The sequence below is a fragment of the Sinocyclocheilus anshuiensis genome, unplaced genomic scaffold, assembly GCF_001515605.1.
Source record: "Sinocyclocheilus anshuiensis isolate Anshui unplaced genomic scaffold, SAMN03320099.WGS_v1.1 scaffold2286, whole genome shotgun sequence".
In the NCBI taxonomy this organism is placed as follows: domain Eukaryota; kingdom Metazoa; phylum Chordata; class Actinopteri; order Cypriniformes; family Cyprinidae; genus Sinocyclocheilus; species Sinocyclocheilus anshuiensis.
Window position 1 is genome coordinate 22,829 of NW_015557204.1, and position 6,925 is coordinate 29,753.

Genomic DNA, 6,925 nt, shown 5'->3' on the forward strand with positions numbered 1-6,925 from the left:
AAAATATAGAGATAGCCTTAATGAAAACCCAGTCCAGAGCATTCAGAACCTCAGACTGGGCAGAAGGCTCAGCTTCCAGCAGGACAATTACCCTAAACACACAGCAAGAGTGGCTTATAGACAACTGTGTGAATGTCCTTGAGTGGCCCAGCCACAGCCTGAGCTTGAGATGTGCGTCTGCCCCCCTCCAACCTAACAGAGCTTGAGAGGTGAACAGGTGAGGTGAAGAATGACAGATAATTGCCAAATGCTGATGTGCAAAGCTTGTCGCATCATAGCCAAAAACACTGGAGGCTGTTAAGGTGCTTCAGCTAACATAAGGCAGCAACATAACAAAACGTGAAAAAAATGAAGAGGTATGAATACTTTCGCAAGGCACTATATATATATATATATATATATATACAAATTACAGAAATGTTTCTGTTAGGATTTCTAAGAAAATGCGTGCCTGTGTGTGGTGCTTTCTCTAAAGAAACTAAGGCATAATGCATGATTCTGCTTCAGCTCTTCCTGCTGTAGTGCTTCTGTAGAATCAGAAGAGGGCGCCACATGTTCATGCTCATATCAGAGCACACTTACATTACACTTAAACCAACACTGCTGTGACAAGCCCAGTTAGTCTAACACTGTGTTTTTAAATAAATAGAAAAATAGAATAGAGATAGAATAGAAAGTGCTAGTATTAATGGGTCAACTGTTGATGAGTGTCTGTAGTAGATTATAATGAAGAAATGTGTGTTAAAGCACGTACATGGACTATTCAGTAACAAAGTGTGTTCGGCCAGTGAAGTTGGTCAAATCATCCATTTGAAGTTGGGACATCTTCTTAGTTGGATTAATGTACAGTAATAATCCAGTACAGAAAGAAATAAAGAGAAAGAAAAATAAGTCAGTATTACATTTATTTGACATCACCTTAAATCGGTGGTGCCCAGGTGTTTCAGTCCACACAAGTCCTCCTTGTTCTCCATGTGTGAGCTCAGCTCGGTCAAAGAAGACTCCCACAGTAGCTCAGTCATTGAGCGGTGTGCTTCACCACTGGCTGATTTGGGCTAACCATTCAGCATAATGAAATATAGATTATATCTCAGTACAGGCATTTATTTTTGGATCGTCATCTCTGTTTCAGTCACTCCTCTTCTCGTTCTGATTTTGTCTTCCAGGTCGTCTGTGTGATTCCTCCTGAGCATCTGCAGCATCTTCCTCTTTTTCTTCTGCAGTCCATAAAGTAAGATCCTCAAGCACTCTCACTAGCTTATTTTATCAACCATGACTGACATGTAAATATGAGGTGAAATGCGGGCCAAATTCCTGAAATCATATTTCACTTTGGTAAAACCTGAGATTGCGTGCCAGAACACTGTTGACCCGCACCAATCAGGAAACACTGTGAGAAAATAACTCGAGCACTGGCCTAAAGCTATGAATACACATGCTGAATGCAACATAACATGCTTGAGATGAAAGATTCTGCCACATGCAGAAATATCAAGGGAAATAGCAGTCAAATTAAATTCAGCTGAAGCTGTGTCTTCTCCGGTGACAGACAGAGAGAGAGAGAGATGAAATTTTGACTCATCATTTCAATGGCAGGCTTTGTCTGGGAAACCAGACCAATTTTCTTGACCAGGTTAACCTTAAATGTCTATACGTATGTGAATTAAAAGCATACACATATACAAACCATATGTGTACATAGTTGGTGGTCAATTAATATAGTCGCTGACAATAGGTTATTTTTAAAATATTGAACAAATGAGAGGACCCTTACAATGAGTTGAATCAACACCGCAGCATTAGCATTGCATTCTTCAGACTGCGGTGTTGTATGCAAATCAGCTGCATCTTTGTGTTTGTACTGAGGCAGAAAACGCACTGACAGATGCTACAATAGAATGAGTTTCTTTCTTTATCACTTGTGTAATCGATGCCCTGTTTGAGTAGGTAAATACTTGAGTCTTTTCTATTTAACTCAAAGACAGAGAAACGTTCACAAATATCTCCAGCAGTGCAGACAGTGATAGAGTCTCTACAGCAGACTTTTGAGTGAAGCTGCAATGCAAACGAGTGTGTTTCACAGAACATCGAGGGGCTGAGAGCATCGGCTTCATTCCACATGGCTTTCTGTAGCTGGTTAAACTGGCCTGTGAGTGGTTAATAAATAAGACGCAGGATTTAGTGAAATACCTCCTCATTTCAGGACGTCCTATCACATATTCTGCCTTGCTGTTTCTCAATTCCTTCAATTCCAATTCCATTTTCTTTTGTGACTCAGAGGTGCTACTTGTTCTGTTGTTAATTATTGTTCTCTTGTTAATTCACAAATATTAATATATATATGCCCTCACCTGTTAAAACCAGTTAAACGTTAAATGTGTTGAAGGCGAGATCACTCACAGAATGGATACTGCACACGCGTCTCGGATTATATCAATCTATGATAATCGTATTACAAGTTATATATGGTGAAGAACATCCCGCGGCGCCATGGAGAGGAATGAGCGCGCGTCTGGTAAGGCTATATGAGCGTGTGTTTGCGTGTTTTTGATACTGTAAGCATTGTTCGGAAACTTGATAGCGCGGCTAGCATTATGATACACTGTTTATTGACAGAAAAGTACAGTACATTATGGATTTCAGTGAATATACAGTGAATATACAGTAAATATACATGTATTGTTACAGTGGTGTGTGGATGAACTGATGCGAAAATACCAAAAAACGCCCTGAGCTTAAGTGGTATTAAGCCCTGTGCTTTACCCTGTTTCCTCACTTCTGGTATTGATGTTTATTGCTGTTGTTTACTTTTTAGATCTGGCGTTCCCTGCGAACCTCCCTGACCGTTCGCTTAGTGTTGCTATACTAGCCAGTGTTAGTGAATACTTGGAGTGTTATGTGTTGTCAATGAAAATGATGATTTGCTGTTGACTTTCTAAGTTATTTTGTTCTTTTTTCTGTTGTTGGTTTTTGTATTTTTGTTATTTTTATTGTTGTTGTTATTATTATTATTTATTATTATTTATTGATCCTTTGTAATTGAGACTGAAGATTGTGAAATGTGGATTTCAGCAGTAACACAGTATGGTATTACCTATGTGTTGTAAATAAAGGTGATTTCAATCTCTCTCTCTCTCTCTCAATTCAGTTGAGTTTTATCAGCATGACTGTGTAACACAATGTTGCCAAAGCATTAGCGGTTCCACTTTACTTTGATGGTCCCTTTAACACATTCTGTTGACTATAAGTAACGTTGCACTTACATATCTACTGACTTTCATTAGAGTATTAGTAGAGTATTAGTAGACTGGTAGGGTTAGGGTTAGAATAAGTTGACATGTACTTGCAAAGTTACTTATAGTCAGGAGAATGTCTGTTGGGAGACCATCACAATAAAGAGTTAGCAGATATTAAGCAGACAGTCTACTGATACTCTGATGAGAGTTAGTTGACATGTGGTGCAACGTTACTTATTGTCACCAGAATGTTCAAAAGGGAGCATCAAAATAAAGTGTTAACAAAAATAATAAAAATAAACTATAATAAAAAAACAACAACATACTGTAGATAATAAATAAAATCCATCTAAATAGATGAAAAGATAAAGTGAGTTAGTTCAGAGTTAATCATATTTAACACCTAACATTGTGAATGGTTAATACAAATTTTGCAGCTATAGTGCAGCTGTGTTGACATCTTCTCCAAGTGAGAAGGGCATTTTCTCAGTAAACGATGGGATCAGGGCTTCAAATCTGGGGAGAAATGTTCCCCTCACCTTGAGATATTTAGCACAAATCAGATCACAGTGTCTACAGATCCTGTGCTCTTGCTCGGTCCATGTGTGTCTCTGTCTTCCTCTCTCTATTTCTAAATCATGCTTACTTCATCTGTGTTTGGAGAGGATTTGTCTTTCTTTTTATTATTAAAATGTATTAATGTCTGTGGGGCTGCAGCTTTAGTCAGTGAGGAGCTGGGTTTGATGGACCTGTTGAAGAGCGAGCGTGTTTCGAGGATTATATCAGACTGATGGAACTGAACACATCTCTTCTGGATCTCAGTCTTCAGTGGGTAGAAGCCGAATTCAGCTCTGCAGGCATCATTGGACGTGCTTCTGTGGATCCCTAAAATGTTTTTGACGATTTCTAGTTGTAGTTTTTCTATTGAAGTTTGATCCTAATTTTTAAAATGTAGTACTGGTCCCCAAATTTCACATCCATAAAAAAGTATTGGTTTTATTATGGAGTTGTATAATTTAATCCAAGTTTTAATTGCTACATTTAATTGAGCACATCGTGACTTTATTGCATAAAAAGCCCTCCGAGGCTTTTGAGATCCAGACCGAAGCCTCCCGATGCCCAGGTAACTGTAGCTCGTGCTGTCTTTATATGTGAGCTGCTGATCGTCTGTTTCTCTGTGCTGTGGGTGGAGTCCGGTGAATGGCAGTATACAGCACAGATTTACTTCGTTCACTTCTTCATGACAAACACACCTGACAGGTAAGCTCAGTGATTTCTCTTTATGTAAAGAGTGTTCTGAGGTTTACTGCACTAAGGCTGATGTTTTACCAGAAAACGTTCAGTTCATATGATCTTCATCTGTCGGTCTTTGTTTGTTGTGTATAGACCTCTATTTAAACAGCTTAACAAATAACCTATTCATTAGTTGTTCATGTTTTTTGCAGTACCCAATCTAAAGTGGAAACTCTTCATCATTTGCAAATGTTTATGAATGTTTACTAATCATTAATACCTTTATGAGCAGTCATCTCGACGGCAAAAAGTGTCCTGAAAGACCCGAAATTACCCTATTCACACATCTTTACTAATCATTTATTAATCATTTGTTCGTGTTTTTGCAGTAGCCAATCTAAAGTTGAAACTTTTCATCATTTGTAAATGTTTAGAAACAATCACTAATCATTCAGGATCTTTACGGGCATTGGACTTTTAGCTACTGTTGCAAAAAAAATGTTTTTATTGCCTCAACACTCACATTCAGTGTAACATTAAACAGGATATTCCTTGAATTATAAATAAACAGGAGAAAACAAATCATTTTTTAAAAGAAAATGCTTGTTCATTTATAAAACATATAATATAAACAGATTGAACCGTGTTCTTATAGCAATCAAATTGACCCCTGTAAACTGTTGACCCTTTAACCAGCCCTTAAACCTACCCAAACCAGTCCCTAAACTTACCCGTATCACACCTCACCAGCAGCTAAAGTGTTGTGCATTAACACAAGCTTTTCATCATTTAAAATCATTTGCAGATTTTCAATAAGTGCTTGATCATATGGAATTGAAGGTTTAATGACATTTGTAAGCATTTTAACTTGCATGAAATAATGATTTGTTTGAACATGATCTAATGTTTAATAAGTGTATTAGCAAACATTAACAAGCACATTATTTCACATTTTTAACTCTTTGAATATATATTAACTAATGATCCATTAAGCATTATATATTTTTTGTTAATGATTTATTAATGAAAGTTATTATAAAGTGTTACCCTGATCTCTATTTTTTAAATCAAATCAGATCTGATGTCTTAGATGAGAGTGATGTAAAGTTATGAGATGAGCTTTGAACATTTCATTAACACCACAAACATTAAGTTTATGCATTCAATCAGCAATACATTTCTTACAGAATTTATTCATCTTTGTTAACATTAGTTAATGAAAACACAGCTACTCTTTAGTTCTTGTTAGCTCGGGTCCATTAAACAACATTAAGATACAACCTTTGATTTTATAAATGTATTAGTAAATATCGAAATTAACATTAACAGTGATTAGCATGAACTGATTTAAGTATTTTTTTTAATGTGAGTTCATGTAATTTAAAGTACTTTACTAAAGTAGCGTAACTAGTGTTACCAACGTTTCATATGATTTGATATTTTTTGTATGATGTTCACAGATTTTGGTTGAAAATCATGTGCGAGTTTAGCCTTGGAAAGATCAAGTCAAACATTAGCAGATTTTTCCATCATGAGCCGATCGTGATTTAGATCTTGTATCCGGAGAATTGAGACGTGACCGAGACGTCTCAGAAGTGATTTCTAGATATCATTTCATGTTGCTAAAGTACATTGCTGAAAATCCTTTTGTGTTCATGTCACTCTCAATTCAGTCACATAGTTTATATCCCAGAATATATGGATGTGATTTATCCACATATCATCTGGTTGGCTGATAGTTTTTTTTACAGTTTATGATACCACGTTAAAAATGTGGTACAATATTTTTCCAGCATCTGAAGTTTTTTAATAAAATCATGTATTTCCATCAAATCAAATCAAATCTATTATTACTTAATAACTTACTTTGTGTACTAGTCAGTTTTTGAGACTGATATAGTTGTAGGAATGGCTTAAAAAAGAAATATAGGATATAGGCCTATATAATTTTTGCAGACTTTGACATTTTAAATTTGTACCTGTAAAGTTTCATATCATCTTCATGATTTCCTTCCTTCCCAATACACTCAGACACTTATTTGCACTTCATGTTTCATAAGTCAATCATGAGCATATGAGAGGCGGAATGCCATCATTTTTGTGTTTGATTGTTCTGTTTTATGGGATGATATTTGTCTTAAAGAGTGAGTGAGTGTGACTCAGGAGTGTGTTGTTAAACCTCTTCGGTGATCTCCTCACTCGTCCGGTTTAACCAGCTGTGGCTCTGTTGTGTTCAGTGTGGAACGACAGAGATGTGTGTGAGAATGTGCTGCTGTTCTGTGTTTGTAATCCAACACATGACGCCACACTGCCCACAGATAACACCTGACACATTCAAGCGGCCTTTGACTTCTGGCTTAATTCATATTAACAGCTGAACTACGATCATACAAATGCTCTTTGAGTTCCCGTGCTCTATATTATATTATATTATATTATATTATATTATAATATAT